At 31.0% G+C, this 18481-nt stretch overlaps 1 long non-coding RNA gene across 1 annotated transcript in view; it reads left to right on the top strand.

The window, feature by feature from the left end:
• LOC139426401 (uncharacterized) overlaps positions 1-14601 on the top strand; it is a 69589-nt gene extending 54988 nt beyond the window's left edge. Inside the window, exon 2 of the long non-coding RNA XR_011637673.2 lies at positions 14406-14601. This is a non-coding gene — a long non-coding RNA (uncharacterized LOC139426401). The remainder of the gene's footprint in view (positions 1-14405) is intronic.
• Positions 14602-18481: the final 3880 nt, after the last annotated feature.

Below are 18481 nucleotides of genomic sequence, written 5' to 3'. Positions count from 1 at the left end.
TTATTTTCAATTTTTTTGAACTTTCATAGCAAAAGAGAACAAATTAAGACAATAATTTAACAACAAATTAAGATATGGAATTTTTATGTAGAAAAAGGAAGTGAGTAATTAAATAAATGAAAAACATTGAAGCCTAATCTCATCAATTAAAATTTAGAAGAAAAAATAATAAAGCAATTTTTTCAAAATTACTAGTTGAAAGATCAGTGAGGATACTTTGCATGGTACAAGAAATCGAAACATAATGTATGCATTTATAAAGAATTTTTAAAAATGTTCTTTTTTCAAAATTTTTTGTTGCTTTGCAAATGATTATCTGTCTGTTGCCTTGCGCATAGTCTAAAATACACATTGAGAACAGTAATTAAGAAACACCATGAATTTGAATTTCTTTCACCCAATTCAGAGATGTCTATTACTTATAAGCTTTTATTTCTAATTTTAAAATTTTGTCTGTGATTTAAATCCATGTTTCATGTGCCTTATGTCTTAATTTCAAATGGTTGTCTTTGCAAACGGGTGGTTGTCTGTTGCATACATATATTGAGAACGGTACTTTACTTACGAACCATCATGCATTTGAATTTCTATCAATCATCTAATTCAATCTTTTCATTGATTTAACAAGTAGTTTTCTCTAAATTCACAGTTCCCTCTGTGTTTCGTTTTTTCATGTTTTACATGCTTTTATTTTCAATTTCAAAGTTTTCTTTGATGCTTTGAAAGTGGTTATTTGTCTATTGCTTTCCACACGTTATAAAATATATATTTCGAAGGCGGTAATTACAAAATACCAAGTGTTTGAATTTATCACAATCATTCAGCTAGTCAAATGTGTTTACTATGAAAATAAAAAAGTAAAAAAAAGGTGGCATCGCAACTATTTTTTTTATCATTTTCTGATTAAATAAAAGCTTATGAATCGTCCTCTTCCATAAAAAAAAGTTCTTCCTTTCCATTAGCAAAGTGGTATTGGCGACTCCATTTTTATTTTTTATGTTTTTTGCGACGTTAATTTACGCTACGTTTAGAATTAAATGCAAAGCCACGAAAGGATTATCTAAAAGTTTATAGCAAAGGATGGTAGCGCAAGAAGAGGTAAAAACTGGTGTCAACTAATTTAGGAGTCTAAAAATATTATCGGGAAAAGTTGCACATATCTTTCTCCCTTGTATTTGAAAGAAGAATTGATCGTACTTGAAGATAATTCTTTTTTTCTTACTTCAAGGACTGTTAATCCTTAAATTGAAATAGTAACGGGAACATAAGATAATGGATAGATTTATCAGACTTAAAAAAAGAAGAAAAAAAATTGCATGTTTTACGGGGAAAAAATGATAAGAATAAAAAACTTCTCAGTTTTACTCGTCGTTAATTTTTGTTATAAGAATTACTCCGCATACGGATTACTAATTAAAAAAAACTTTTTTTCTTTTACTCCTTTTAAGAATTATAATAATTTCAGAAGAAATGTAGCATAATTCATAAAGGAAAGTTGAATAGAGGAAACGTAGTCTTGCGAAGTGCATTGTTAAATATATTTTATTTTCTTTCGTTCAGTTTTAAAAAAAAAATATGAATTCATTAAAGTTTTTTTTAATTACTGTAAGGGGAAAAAAAGCAATATTTAAGAAATAAGTAGAAGTCAAAGCCATTTTATGAACATTTTGGGCTATGACTGGGAAAAGCTTTCCATCTTTTAATATATATATATATATATATATATATATATATATATATATATATATATATATATATTTATGTCAGGTATATATGCCGAGTTACTTCAAACTACACCATAATGCGATGATGTTGGTTATCATCAACTAATTCAATTAACCATATGATCAATAACAATAACAATAATATTTATTCCTCAATAATAACATGAGTCACATAGACTCTAACCACTTAGGTTCGAACCACACAGGTTTCAGGTTTTACCTAAAAACAACCAGTTTCACTTAGAAACTACACATCAACTGACTAACTCTTCATTTACATCGAGAAAGTTCGTTGCTTTTCGTTAAAGAAAGCGACATCTGGCGTACTAACAGAGAGGCTGTAGTCTCGCATGTTACACTCGGGCATCCTACGGGTTTCGTCCTCGAAACAGAATGACTAAAAAAAAATCTGAAAAGAGAAAAAAGAAAACAAAGCAGTATACAAAACAAACATAACAAATTTCAGCAATTTTTTGAAGGAAAAAAATCAAAGCTGCATCGTTCCATCAGTAAATATGCACTAATTTGTCCATGGTTTCATATAATCTACAGCAGTGGTTGTTAAGTTAGGACCTTCATGTTGCCCAACTTTTTCTACTTCGTATCGGTCATTGGATTTCACTTTCACAATCTTGTAAGGACCATGGAACTTGGGACGCAACTTTAAACCAGTTCCAAATTGTGTTCTTTGAATCGCCACTAAGTCATCTTTTCTGTACTTGTGGGGTTGTTTACACTTTCTGTTGTGGGTTGATTTATTCTGCTCTTGAATTTCCATAATTCGTTGCTGTGCATCACTTCTAAGATCTTCTCGTTGTTTCATAAAGTAGTTTTCATATTCGTCTGTTAGAATTTCTTTAATCCGTAAATCTTCTTTATTTTTCATGGGTATTCCTAACATAAGTTGAAAAGGAGTTTTATTTGTACTGGTGGAAACTGTACTATTAATAAATCGCTGAACATCGCTTACGTGCTTATACCAGTCCATTGGATTATCGATGGTTAACTTTGTGAGAATAGGGATAAGAGTTTCGTGCAATCTCTCTACTTGACCATTTCCACGAGGTACTCCGGCAGTAATAAGAATATGTTGAATATCTTCTTCTTGACAATAGTCCTCAAATTCTTTAGACACATATGCACCGCCACGGTCTGATATAATTCTGGAGGGATTACCAAAAGTTGTCTGTTGTAACCGCAATTTCTCTAAAGCTGCTTGAGCACTTACATTTTTTACGGGGTAAAGCCATACAAATTTCGAAAAACCATCAATCACAGAAAAAATGTGCTGATATTTCTTTTTTGTTGAAGGCAATGGACCTATAAAGTCAACGTGGTATGTACTTAAAGGTACATCTTCTTTAGGAATCGGGTGTAAAAAACCTTCCTTCTTGCCTCGCTTTCGGTTGCATAGAATACAGCAACACAATTTGTTAGGACAGATTGTATTTTCGCTTTTAGACCAGGAATATAATAATTTTGTTTAATAGCTTCTTCAGTTTTAGTGAGTGCGTAATGTCCCTTACTATGAACTTCTTTAATGATATCATTTTGCATCGCGTCTGGTATTACTAGAAGATCCCTGCCATTATCGTATCGATAAAGAATGTCATTTTTAATAAAGTGTATATTATCTTTTCCATTGGCAATTAATGTTTTAATAGTGTTTATTTGCTCATCCTCTTTTTGGGCAGCTGCTATTTTCATGGTTACCTCATCATGCTGAATTATAAGAGCAAAATTTCTGCTTAAGGCATCAACATGCTTCATTTGTGTAGCAGGCCGATGTATCATATCAAAGTGAAACTCCTCAAGATACAACGCCCACCTCGCAATTTTAGGGATAATTTCTTTTTTACTCATTGTGCTTCGCAAAGCAGCGCAATCGGTTATAATTTTAAACTTTACACCTAACAAATAGTTTCGAAATTTTTTAAGCGCTTCAACTATGGCAAGTGTTTCTAACTCATAGCTACTATATTTCTCTTGCTGTTGGGACGTTTTTTTACTAAAATAATGAATTGGATAAAATTTACCATTGTCTGCTTTTTGAAGAAGAACTGCTCCGAAACCAAAACTACTAGCATCTGTGTGGAGCTCTAATTCAGAATTTTGTCTATATAAATGAAGGACTGGGTCATTCGTTAAGGCTATCTTGAGTTTTTGAAAAGCTTCTTTTTGTTCATTATCGAATTTAAAATCAGTATTATTTCTGAGCAAATCACTGAGAGGTTTAGCTATTTTGCTATAATTTGGGATAAATTTACGGAAATATCCTGTTAATCCAAGGAAACTCATTAATTGTTTATGTGCTTTAGGTTCCGGGAAATTTTTAACTGCTAAAGTTTTAGAGGGTGAAGGGCGAATCGTGCCATTTTCAATTATGTAACCGAGACATTCTATGGAACGTTTTAAAAATTGACATTTCTTAAAATTTAATTCCAATCCGTTATCAGCAGCTGTTTTTAAAACACGTTTTAACTTAGCAAAACATTCTATTTCATCTTTAGCAGGAATAAAAATATCATCTAGATAAATCACTAAAGTTTTATCTCTTATAAGATCTCGAAACACATGCAAAATATATCTTTGAAAAACACTAGGGCTATTTGCTAAACCAAAGGGTACTTTTAAAAATTCGTATTGTCCGTTATGCGTAATAAATGAAGTGTATTTACGACTATTTTCATCAACTTCGCAATGATGAAAGGCTGCTTTTAAATCAATAGAAGAAATTACCTGCGCATCGCCTAATTGGTCTAATATGTCCTCCATAAGGGGTAAGGGAAATCGATCTCGAACAATTTTTTTATTTAACTTCCTATAATCGATGCAAACTCGTGTGGAATTATCTTTCTTTTTACAAAGGACTATAGGCGCACAAAATTCTGAACAACTTTCACGAATAACGCCATCTTTTAACCAGGTGTCTATTTGTTTTTCAACTATTTCCCGCTCTTTAAATGACAAACGACGAGCATGTTGGGAAATGGGAATTTCATCCTTTAAAATAATATTCATTTTAATATCCGAGGATTTAATCTGAGAGGGTTTATAATTGTTAATCAAAATAAATAAATTCTCTCTGATATATTTATTACGTATGTGAGATAAATCTATTTCATTGAGGTCAATAGCATTAAATATCTGAGTTAAGAAAGAAAAAGTTTCATTAATGGGCGAAGCCTCATTAATATTCGAATTTTCCGAAGTCAAAACAGAATCAGAAAAGTGAGCCTTTCTTTGATCATAAATTAACATAGAATCGCATCTGGGCATTACACTAGCCTTGAAGGGAGACGCTCTGACTGAGTTTTTAAAAGTTTCGGTTTCACTTCCGAAGGGTGAATTTTTCACGCGAGAAATGATTGTATTAACATTAACTGTTTTTGGGGTAGAGGCATTTTTAACAAATAATTTACCATTCGCAAAATTGATATCCAAACAATTAAGCACATCCATTCCGATTATAAAATCGAATTGCATTTTATCAATAACATAAATATTAGCATTAATCGTAAAATTATCTATACCTATGTTTGTATTAAACCAACCTAATGGGGAAATAGGCTCTTTACTTATTCCCGATAAAATAATATTAGACAATTGGAGGGGAATAGGAGGAAATTTTTGATATAATACATCACTACACATGGTTATTTCACTGCCTGTATCAATAATTGCATTAATTTCACTGTTAAATATTACAATTTTTTATCAATACGAGTTGGTAGAATTAAATGTACGTTTCTTTCGGTACATTCATGACTGGAATGACCTGATTTATTACAGTTTCTACACTTTTTGATTACTTGATCACATTTTGCACTTATATGCCCATAATTGTGGCAGTTATAGCATTTGATATGAGACATATCTTTATTTTGATTCGGATTATTCAAACCAGGAGAAAAGGAAGAGATGGGTGTGTTTCGTTTTTGTTGAATTGGAAAGGTTTTGGTTTTAAAGATTGAATTCTTATTAGAGGTGTCTACTTTTTTTGTTATTATTCGCGCGTTTTCGTATGTTTCAAGCTTATCAATCAATACACTTAATTCAGTTATTTGGTGTAAATCATCCAATAAATGTTCGCGGATATCTGAAGGTAATTTTCTTCTTACTTGGTCAACGACCATATATTCTTTTAGCTTGTCAAAGTCTGTTATTTTCAAACCGCTAATCCACTCGTCAAAATATTGGTTTAATTGATATGCGAAATCTCGCCAAGAAACATTTACTTCTTTTTTATGGAAAGAAAATTTCTGACGGAATTGTTCCGGGGAAAGTTTAAAGCGTTTCAGAAGCAAAGTTTTAACAAAATTATAGTCTGCAGTTAATTGTTCAGGCTCTTGAGCAATTATTTGAACAATGCTCAGTGGGAGAAGTCCCATTAAATACGTGACGAATTCAGTTTTATTTATATTTATTCTGTTTGCTTGACGCTCAAACAATTGTAAATAGGTACTGATATCGGTTTCGTTGGCATCAAAACTTTTAATTAGTTTATATAAGTCACTTGTTTTTAATGTTTCTGTTGCTGGAATCGGAGTTCCGTTTTGCCGATTTAAATTTTCCGCTTTAAGCTTTTCAAGCTGAATTTCCTGTTCTAATTTTTCTTTTTCGGCCGTCGCTTTTTCCAAGCGTTCCGAAACAATATTTTCTAACACATTTTTCGTAAATATTTCATCATATTTAGTATCGGAAGTAATTAGCTGTGTTATATTGATAATTTTAGGATTAGGGGGAAGTGATATCTCTAATTCTTCTGCTAGTTTTAACAGATCTTCCTTTCTAGATCTGGACAAGAAGCTCATTGTTTTATTTTACTCTATAATTCACACAGAATAATAGTAAAAAAAATATAGTACTCACAGGTTCGTGATTTTCCTTTATCCAATTACAACTCACACTTCTGACACCATTATGTCAGGTATATATGCCGAGTTACTTCAAACTACACCATAATGCGATGATGTTGGTTATCATCAACTAATTCAATTAACCATATGATCAATAACAATAACAATAATATTTATTCCTCAATAATAACATGAGTCACATAGACTCTAACCACTTAGGTTCGAACCACACAGGTTTCAGGTTTTACCTAAAAACAACCAGTTTCACTTAGAAACTACACATCAACTGACTAACTCTTCATTTACATCGAGAAAGTTCGTTGCTTTTCGTTAAAGAAAGCGACATCTGGCGTACTAACAGAGAGGCTGTAGTCTCGCATGTTACATATATATATATATATATATATATATATATATATATATATACATATATATATATATATATATATATATATATATATATATATATATATATATATATATATATATATATATATATATATATATATATATATATATATATATATATATATATATGTAACATAAAAATCTTCTTGTAATCTTTTTATGTTATCCTAATTAATTATTCTAATCGAAATACCTTCTCACACTTTTAAAAGCCACATCCTGTTCTTAAATCTATTTTTGGCTCAAGCATGCATTTAATTAAGAGCAGGACATTTTTCCCTTTGCTCTGTGTGGGAAACATTCGATCTATTTCATAAACCAATGGCAACTGCTGAGATTTCCCTCTTTCCCTAAATTAAGAAATTTTACGGATTTTACTTTGCAAGATTTTCCCTAACATATAACCAAGGAGCGCAACTTTTCATGTGCACTTTCACTCACTCTCATGACTGCTCTTGTCTAATAATTAATAAATAAATTTTGTACCCTCCCGCCCGACCTAAGACCTGTTTTAATCCTTCCACTCGGCAACGACGTTATTTCTATATATATATATATATATATATATATATATATATATATATATATATATATATATATATATATATATATATATATATATATATATATATATATATATAGTTTTATAAGCTGCAAGTACATAGAACCCAGCATTAACAATACTAAGAGAGCAAGGAAAAAATATATTTTTCAGGAAAAGATAAAAAAAAAAACTATTAATAAATAAAATATTTTTAAACATTTTTAAAAAAAATTAAAATGGTGGAAAACAAAATATGGAAAAGATGTAATCTTGTCGTCAGCTTACACGATTATATCCGCAAAATAAAGTGCTTTCTAATATCGTATTATTATAGCTAAAGCGAAATATATATAAATTTGTATTGTGATAATTTTTTTTTCTCTTTAAAAATATAACGAAAAAAATATGTTTATAAATATATTTGTTTGATGAATTTTTTGTTATTAATAATTTTTCAAAAGAAAAAAAAATGAACCTATTTATGCGTATTCTACATTAATTATGAACAAGACTTCTAAAATGGACAAATTTGCTAAAACTAATTTTCAAACCTAGAATGACATTTGTCATAAGTACCATTTGTATTATACTTTCTATAATTTATTTTTCAAAGTAATATTTATCTACCCATGAGATTATGAAACATATTTACAAACTATAAAATATCGTACTAAATGCAATTATACTTTTTTATGCCAAGAAAGCACATTTTTGGGCTTTAATGGAAGATATTTTCCTGCATAGCTAAATTTCATCAATTCAGCAGAATTTCGTTTATTTTCGCCATCACTACGAACCACGTCATTTTTATCAGATTTTCATACAGATGTTTGATTGATTTATTAATCCTGGTTATCATAATCTTTTCTTATCTTATTTATTAAACAAAGAATAAAGATACTTAAATATTTTATCACTGAGATTTTTTTTTTCTTAAAAAGAGAAAAGAAGTAGGTAGTTACGTATAAGGAGGAACTTGTACACATACACATATGATTAGCTGTTACACATATGATTAGCTGTTTGATAACACATTATTTTACTTCCAGCTCATTATATTATTCTTAAATCGGGATTAATATCCTCCGTAAGGGGTAAATAATGTCCTTCCACTCATTCAATAAAATTTGGATGATTTATTGTACTAATCATTATCTACAAAAAATTTTATTATCTATATTACAGTTTTACTCTCATAATAACTTCCTTAGCATGATGTAATCACTACTGTTTATTCATAGATAAAGAGGACGTGTAAAACCCAAAGTTGTGAATCGCTTTGTTAAAAACTCGTAGTGTAATAATTGAATTAAGAAAGGAATTCTGATCGGAAAAATTTGATTTAAATTTTTACATTATCACGTGAGCAATAAGACAAACTATTTCATGGCTGTAAAATTATGCAACTGTAAAAAATGCTACAGCATGAAGACGTTCCACGATTCCGGTGTAACAATTTTTATATGAATTTAAAATCACCCAGTTGAGAAATTGCTTCACCATGGAGACATTTCACGTGTTTGGTGCAATAATTTTTTATATGAATCTGAAATTATACTACTAAGAAGTTGCTACGCCATGAAGACATTTCGTGCTTTTGGTGAAACAATATTAATGTGAATCTAAAATAATGCTGCTGTGAAATTGCTACACCATGGAGGCATTTCACAATTTTGGTGCAACAATTTTAATATGAATCTAAAATTATGCTACTAAGAAATTCCTACGCCATGGAGACATTTCGCGTCTTTGGTGCAACAATTTTAATATGAATCTGAAATTATGCTACTAAAAAGCTACCACACCATGAAGACATTTCGTGTTTTTGGTGAAACAATATTAATGTGAGTCTAAAATAATACTGCTGTGAAATTGCTACTCTATTAATAGTAAGTCGTTCCTGGTGCAACAATTTTACAAGCCTGTATTACAAATTATTCCTAACTTCATATGTTAGTATACATTAGAAAATCAAATTAGTTAAGCAGAGGACTATAAGTTAAAGCATAAATCTTCCTGCTTAATTAGAATTTTAAAAATTAGTGTACTACTACAATAAAAACATATTTATTATTTTAAGATTTTTTCGTACTCAAGTTACATTCTTGGGGAGTAGATTCACACTGCGAAATATACATACTGAAATCAAGTTAAAATAGTGTATACATGGGTATTAGTGTTAACATTAAAAACACCTTAATTAGTTGTTAATTTATTTTGCAGTGCAATATTCAATAAATAATCCGATACATTGCCTTCTTTAAAAAAATAACTCTTATCAAGACCACCATTTTTCAGTTTGAAGAACCAATTTCCAGTATTTTAATGGCCAGAGAGATACACTTTTTTATTCTTACAATATCATGTGCGCAGAAATTATTAAATTTATTTAACCACTTATAGAATTTATTCTAATCCTTATAAACAATTTCACGCTCATCTAATAAAATTGAAAAACCTTTTTATTGCTCCAAATTCTGTTAATCAGATTGGAGAAACTTTATAAGTTCGAATTGTTTTCAGAAAGTAGCAGGTATTCACTTCGACTCGAAATGTTATTAAGGCTAGGCGTTGTTGTTCCAAGATGGTGGGTCAAAACTCCATCTTGATCCTTCGTTCTAATCGACCAATCAGAGACTCCCATCGATCCCTGTCTTTCCTTTCCCCAACTCCCAAGCTCAATCAGAGAAGAGAGGAAAGGGGGAGATAGCGGGAAAAGTGCTTGGAGCGCCCTTTGTGTTTCTCCCGTCAGCTTTTAGCTCTATTTCTTCTTTCGTTTCTCGGGAGTACCACAAAAAGAAGAAAGTAGAAGCTTTTCTCTGAGATGGAGGAGGAAAGGCATTTCGTAAATCCCAGACGAGAGATTTTAATTGATTTCCTTACTTTTCCTTTCGATTCTTGCAGCTCCGATCATTTTGATTTTGAAAAGATGCAGGGTTTGTTTGTATTTTCTGATTATAAGGCAGTATGAAAATTTAATTTCATAAAGTTCTCATATCTTAACGAAAATTGTGAAGATGGTCTCGCAAATTTTCTTTTTTTTTTTCCTTTCGTGAAATAAAGTAACGCCAAAATAAAATAAAAAGCAGCGTCATTGAAGATTGTCGTTTTAATTCTGAAATGAAGAAATGTTTCGAATATCTCAAAGCATTATGTGTACAGAGTGTTCTGTAAAACTTCCTTTAATATGTATTTTTAGGATCTCAGTTAAAAAGATAATTTTTTTAAAAAAAGCAGGGTTTTTAGCGCTTTTTGATGAAAAAGCAGTAGGAAAATTTAATTTCATAAAGTTCTAATATCTTATTGAAAATTGAGAAGATGAACTGTTTAAAAAGTATCTCAAAGTTTTTTTTAAAACAAAGTATGGTGTTCGGCAAATACCACCTTTCATAGATATATTTTTGAATCTTTGTGAGATGAATCCTTTAAATTTTGAAAAGAGCCGGCCAGATGGCCGAGTGGTTAGCGTGCCTGACTGCGAAGCCAATGGCTGCGGGTTCAAATCCCGCCCTGGGCATGGATGCTTCTCTTTCTCTCTGTGTTGTCTTCTGATGTGTGAATGTATGAATGTGGCCCACTTTATGAACGGGCATTTGTAGCAGTGTGGCGTGGGTAATGTTGCTCGCCTCCGTGACTTTGGTTCACAGGTAACCACTGGGTAACGATAAATGAGCAACACTTCCGGCATCTTCTAAGGCGAAGAACGAAAGTTCAGTGCCTGCCATTATTTAAAAAAAAAATTTTTTTTTAAAGATGTGAAGTTTGCTTGTGTTCTCTGCTAATAAGGCAGTATGAAAATTTAATTTAGCAAAGTTCCCACATCTTAACGAAAATTGTGGAGATGATTTCGGAAACTTCCCCTTTTTTTGGATGTTTTTTTCCACAGAATAGATTATCTCAAAAGTAAAAGAGGATCATAAGAAAATAAAAATGTGACATCAATTAAGAATGTCGGTTTAATTCTTAAATGAAGAAAAGTACGGTGAAAGTATGATAAAATTATTGTAAAATTAAGTAAAAGTTTTCCAAAGTAAAATAAACACTAGTAATTTTTTGTTTGTTTGTATTGTGATGATCTGTATTCAATATCAAATGAGGGCTGGGTGTCATGCTTTAAATGCAAAAAGTGGGCACACAACTCATGTGCAGTTATTGAAAAAGATGATTATCAATCAATGTTCATTTGCTAACTTTGCAAACAATAAGCAGTGTATAACTTAATACTTTGTAAATTTGTGGGGAATAAACACAATTTCATTCTTCAAAATAAGGATTTTCTTTTGTTCTGAATCAAACTTTTCTTAAAATTACAGAAAAAATTATTCCTCCTTTTTGTCAGAGTCTCATATCACTCTGAATTGATTAAAGTTGATTGCATAGATTCAACACCGTCATTACCAAAATTATTTCCCACTGTCACATCAGCTCATCTAGATACTCTGGAATCTTGTTTCATTCATATGAATGCTGATTCCTTTGTTGGCGACATGGGTACCTTGTCACATTTCCATAGCGCAGGAAAATGCATTTTGTATTGATTTATCTCTCTCGACCGTAACGGTTTTTATAGTTTTTTAACAGTTTTATTAATAGTTTTTTTTTTATAGTTCTTAATTTTGCTTCAATCTCGGCCACCGCGGTTTCTCTAGTTTCTGTTTCTCACTTTTATTCTTCATTTTCGTTAGCGACTTGAAATTTTAAGTTTCAAATCATTTTCGCTTTCCACATTCACGTCTAGTTAGTCTTGTAAATGGGTGCCTATTTTTGAGCACTTGAAACACGTCGACTTGATGCTATTAAAAGACACTAGGACTATATTTGCAACTTTTGTAGTTTTAATATATATATATATATATATATATAAATATATATATATATATATATATATATATATATATATATATATATATATATATATATATATATATATATATATATATATATATATATATATATATATATATATATATATATATATATATATATATATATATATATATATATATATATATATATATATATATATATATATATATATATATATATATATATATATATATATATATATATATATATATATATATATATATATATATATATATATATATAGCTGTAGCAATAAATTAAAACGGAAATATTGACAATGTTTTCGCTTTCTCTAATATGTTCTCTTAATTTAGTAACAAAGAAATGAAAATGATAATTTTAATCTGTGTAACTAAGAACGAAGGAAGAGGCTTATATATAAATCGTGACTTAGTGTAGGAAATATCGAAAAACATCGATATTACTGATAACATCGAAACAAAATATTGATATTACCTGATATATTTGGAATGAATTATTGATACTAATCTATATTATTATCTCTAATTTATAATTTCCAATTTTCAATTTAGCTTATTGTTATGGATAATAATATGTTGCTGTCGTTGAAAATAAGCTAAATAAGCTTCATTTGCCTGCTTCGATTATTATATAACTAACTGCAGTTGCAAAAGCAATAGTTAAAAAAAAGCATCGTACAAGATAGCGAATATATCTTATTATGAGTCAAATAAAACAAGATTAAAGTATTAAATTATCAAAAGAATTTACTTAAAAACTAGTATTTAATTCCCCAATGAGAGTATGCATTAAATATCATCAATTTTTCATAGCTGTAATATTTGGTTTCAAAACGCCATTTTAAGACCATTTTTCGAAGGCTCCAACATCATATGAAATTATAGTTTTTTGCAAATAATATGCTATTTTCAAAACTAGTGTGAGTTCGCAACATTTACTCATGACTGTTAAGCTAAGTTTAGTCTGTCTAAAGCCATCACTGTCTATGATTATTTTGAAAATGGCGCGAAACGTCAATATCGAGAAAAGCCACAGTTTCGTGAAAATGATAAGCGTTAGTAAACTAATTTTTTAATATTTAAAAACTTACTCCATTTCTGCATTAGCTGGGCTCATAAAAAATTTCAAAAATTGAGAATAAGGCAGTGATATTGATAATTCTTATCTAGGTGGAAAAGTGTTGCCAAATTGGCGAGTTTTAAAAAACTTTAATAACTTTTAAAACATTTCAGTTATTTGTCCGTTCTAAAGTCCAGATACAGCTCTTCACAGCAAGATTATTTTTTTTAAGTTTAAAATAAGCTCTTTGCTTCGCATGTAAGGCACTTAAACTGTACCTTTATTTTCTTTGACGAATTTCTTCGAAAAACCATGTTAAGTTTATAAGTCTTTGCGGGATAAAATTCGTATTTGGCAACCTAATTTGTCACGAGGGTATGTTTGTGATGTCCTATAATGTGTTGTGAACAGAAGTACAAAAATTTAAATGAAATATAGCTCGATCGAATACATTTATCTTCTATATTAGAAGGTCACGAATTCTTCGAAACTTTCATTCAAAAGTTTTGAGAACAGTCTATACCAGGCATCGTCAAACCGTTAAGCATGTTGCATGTTAACGTGCTTTCAAAGCAGAGTTAGTCGATTATCAGTGTATACTAAAAGGCTCAAGCATCGATACTAATCGATACTATCAAAAAACAGTTTCAAGCATCGATAGTTTGTCAATGTTTCTAGGCACAAAACAATTTAGATCTAATTACTCAGTTGATTGAAATTAATAGCGTTTAATTTTCTTTTGTGATTTCTAAACATTTTCTGAAATTTACAAAACCCATTAAAACTAAAAGATAAAAAAATATAGAATTGAAATTGCAAGTTTATGTATAAAATCAAATCTTGATCTTTATCCCAGTTTCTATTAAGTATGTGATACACTGTCATTTATATGAATTTTTACTTACACATCCAGTTTATTCCATTTAAATAATAATTTTAAATAAATTGTATTTTCTTTTGCAGAAAATATCCGATTCTTCTCCAAATAAGAAGAAAAGAAGACGTTGATAATAATAAGAGCTTGCATCTGGGAATTAATGTAATGCAAAATAAGACTAAAAATATTACTTTTATTTAACCTAAATATATAAAGTATACTATCGGAGACCAACTCAGCATCTCTGTACTAATAAAATGTTTCAATGTTATTAGAACTACATTTTCTTCTCAGTTCCCTTTCAATGTTTTTTAGAGTGCACTAATATTCAAAAAATGTTGAAAAACAGAAAGTAACTTTGTTACAATATCCATTAGGTTAATATGCAAAGGAAACTTAAGGAGTAGTGGCCCACATATCGGTTTTCGCCATTTCTTTTAACATTTTCTCTGATAACGTCATTAACGTGAAGTGTGATCATGTCTGCGTAGCAACAAGTTTACAAGCTACAATTTAAGATGTTAATAAATTCAAAGGCAATAGTTAAGATAATATTGTAGTTAGACAATGTTAAGACAATAGTTTCCTGTATATTGTTGAAGTAGTTTTTATGGTACCATTGCAATATCCATCGAGCATTTAGCTGTCGTATATGCCTACGATTGTTATTCAATACTGCCAGAAATACACAGTCCAAATGCGTAAAGTGCGCATTCCTTTAAATGGCCAAAGAAAGGAAGATTCTCATAAAAATATTCCCCAGATATATACAGCGAAACATTTTACGGGTTCGAAAAATATGGATTCTTTCAAGGAACCAAACTCCACGTTCCATTTAATGACAGACGCAAGGAAAATTCTAAGCAATATACTTTTCGAAAGCGTAAAATATTGTTTGTCTATAGAAAGAACTCCCCTCACCACAAAGTCTTAGGTCATCGGCTGCTATGTGAAGAAGAAATAGCGCGTTTCAAAGAAGGACCTTCTCTCTCCCTTATTCCCTTTCTATCGCTGACCGCAGCCAAATAAATAAATATTGAATATTAATATTAAAATGAAAACGAAATATTTAAATATGAAATACTTAAACCTTGTAACCATAGTCACCGCCATTGCTACAGACGAATTGCGAGAGGAGCTCTTTCTACAGATAGACTATACGCGTTCCCCTAAATAATCTCATCGAGGGATCATAAGAGTGCGTCTTATAGAAAAATCTACAACTATGTGACTTGCCAGAAGTTCGTTGTAGGATAAGTTGCACTTAAATCAGATAGATCGATTAAATGATGAAAGGAAGCAGTGTTTTGTGAGTTTTTAAATTCTGGCCGTAGCTCAAAAAGTGTATTTAAAAAAATGGGCACAGCTCAAAATCCAAAATTGAGAAAATAGACATGGTTCACGCCAATATGGTGCTTAAAAAATAAACGAATTCCCTGTTCCAATTGTTAAATTTGGTTTGAACATCATAAAAGGAGCATTTTCAGCCATGTCTACGTTTTCTTAAATAATTACTTTAAGCTATGTCCAAAATAAAAAAAGCTCCTCGATTTTTAAATTATGTGCTGACATACACCGAAGAGCCATTACACTATGACCACCCTCCATCTATAACAATAGGCTCGCTCAGGTTTTCATGGTTTCTCGCCCAGGAACAATGTTTTCATGAGGCACATTAGGACTCATAATCCTCATAGAGCAATCCCTGACGTCTGTAAGCTACTTGAAAATAGTTGCAGACCAGGTTCACCCATTCATGGCAACATTTTTTCCTGCGGGGGATGGTGTTTACCAACAAGATAATACACCATGTCATAAGGGTCGAATCGTCATGGACTGGTTCGAGGAACATTCCAGTGACTTTCAAGTCATGTCTTGGCCCCACAAATTCACCTGACCTTAATCCAATAGAGCATTTGTGGTCCTGCTTGGAAAACCAAATTCGTGCTGTCATGCCACCCCCTCGCAATGTGAGGGAATTGCAGGATTAGTTGGTGAGAGCTTGGTACCAGATACCTCAGACTATCTATCAGCACCTTATGGAATCAATGCCAGAGCGGGTGCTAGCAGTTTTGAGGGCTAAAAGTGATCCTACATGTTATTAGCAGGATGGTCATAATGTAATGGTTCTTCGGTGCAAAAACCCAAAATTAAGCCTGCTGTTGGGAGTTGTTTGAAATGCAGCACTAGTACTTTATTTACGTCAGACTAGAACTCCCCATGAGCTATTGGCAGTGACTTGAGATACAGCCCTGATGGTGATCGACGACATGCCATTACAATTATGATCTTTTTCAGAGGTTACAACTCTAACGTTTAGGTATTTGATGACCTCAACGCAAAGTCGGGCCAACGTCTTCTGTCGTTGAAAGCCTCCACACGGTTTCAAGTAATTTTTAGAAAGGTAGCCCGATCAGACCACTTTGGAACTAAACCAGTTTACACACAAACCAAATGATAGAAAATCTAGTAAAATGAAGTGGTATCAAATCTATTTAATTTATGAATATGATTAGTTTCTGTTGTTTACTTGTCAACAACAACAACATATGAATTCCTCTAATATATAAATATAAAAGTGAGATAATTTTTTTTCATGTTTTTTTATGTTAAAAGTTCGGTTCATGCGCAAAATTGGTAATTTTTTTTATAAAGTCTGCGCAGACTACTTATGAAAAATTGTGTGGAGGCTTTTTGAGGAAGAAGACAATGGTCGAGCAGTTTAACGAGGACCGATACCGTGCACTCTCGTTCTTTTCGAATCTGTTCAAAGCTGTCACACATCCACTCAATACACTAGGAAGCTGACACTCAATACACTCACACATCTCTCAATACACTCAAAATTAGTTATATTTTTACAAAGACAATTACTTTGTGGAGGCATGTGATTAGAAAAATAAATCTTAAAATACGCCACATTTCTTAATTGATTGTTATATTAAATGTTGTATTCCCCAAACATTTAACAGCATCCCATATATTGAACGCTGTGCCTAAGGGGTAAATGATTTACTGCATTATAATTGAAACCAACTCATATAGAGAATGTGTTACTGTTTCATGCGGATTTTCAGCCGAGTTATCATTGGATCTGCAGTCTATTTTGCAGCTATTAATTCCCTACGTGTCTACCTAGAGTTGGGCATAATGAAATTAATTTCAAGTGATCTGTTATTTGTAAAAATTACTGTTCTAACCATAATAATAAGTAATTTTGCTTTGCGTTATTGTAATTTCAAGGAATAATTGACGAGGATTACTGGTAGCGATTCTACTTATTTCAAGAGGGTCATTTTTTAGCACACGGAAAGCCTAGTTTTGGAAATGGCAGTTCGATCACTAATGATTGTTCATTTGGAGGAACACTTTTTATCAGCGTGGAAAAAGCTTTGGTACTTGGTAATCGACTATAGAATATTGTTATAGATAATCAAAATCTCCACATTGATATCAATGATATGAATGTGGAGTTTTTTGGAAATCAATGAAAACTCTAAAGTTTTGAATTTTTGTTAGATGTAATTTCTATGCTACAGTGTACAGAATTTAACTATCACTCAGGAAAGCAACTTTAAAAACAGTTTTTCTTTTCGTTAGATAAGGAAAAAAGATGTAAGAATATGTTTATTTAGAAATTATTACTGAAGTTTGGATGTAATAGTATGTTGTTAGTAACACAACTCAACTTCTTATCTAAAAATGTTGGATTTTTGCAAAATTAATTTATTTAATTATTGTAACACAAAACTGAAAAAAATAAACAATGTTTGACGAAATTTCAAAAGTGTAAAAAAAAAATTTAAAAATGGAAATTTAAGTGTTGCTCACCTTAACTGCAAAATTTTAAAACTCATCTTTATTACGGTATTGACTATTTTAACGAATATGGTTCAAGTTCTTTTTTAAGACATAAGGTTAATATATCAACCGAAAAGTTCTGTGTTTGAATTCTGGACAAGGCATGGATGTTCTTTTATTCTCTGTGCTATCTGTCCTCACTATGGGACCAACGTTGGCCCCTCCTAATATGGTGCCCCTGAAAGTGTGGCCAACGAATCTGCCCTTATACGCTTGAATTGTCGAATGTCAATACAGGTGGGCATTGGAAAAAGAAAGGTTAATATATAATAATTTTTTGAACAATAAAGAACAAAGTAAA

This window comes from Parasteatoda tepidariorum, chromosome 5 (assembly GCF_982258835.1).
Source record: "Parasteatoda tepidariorum strain Cologne lab strain chromosome 5, Ptep-v5.0, whole genome shotgun sequence".
Classification (NCBI taxonomy): Eukaryota; Metazoa; Arthropoda; class Arachnida; order Araneae; family Theridiidae; genus Parasteatoda; species Parasteatoda tepidariorum.
This window is presented reverse-complemented; position numbering and strand designations above follow the sequence as displayed.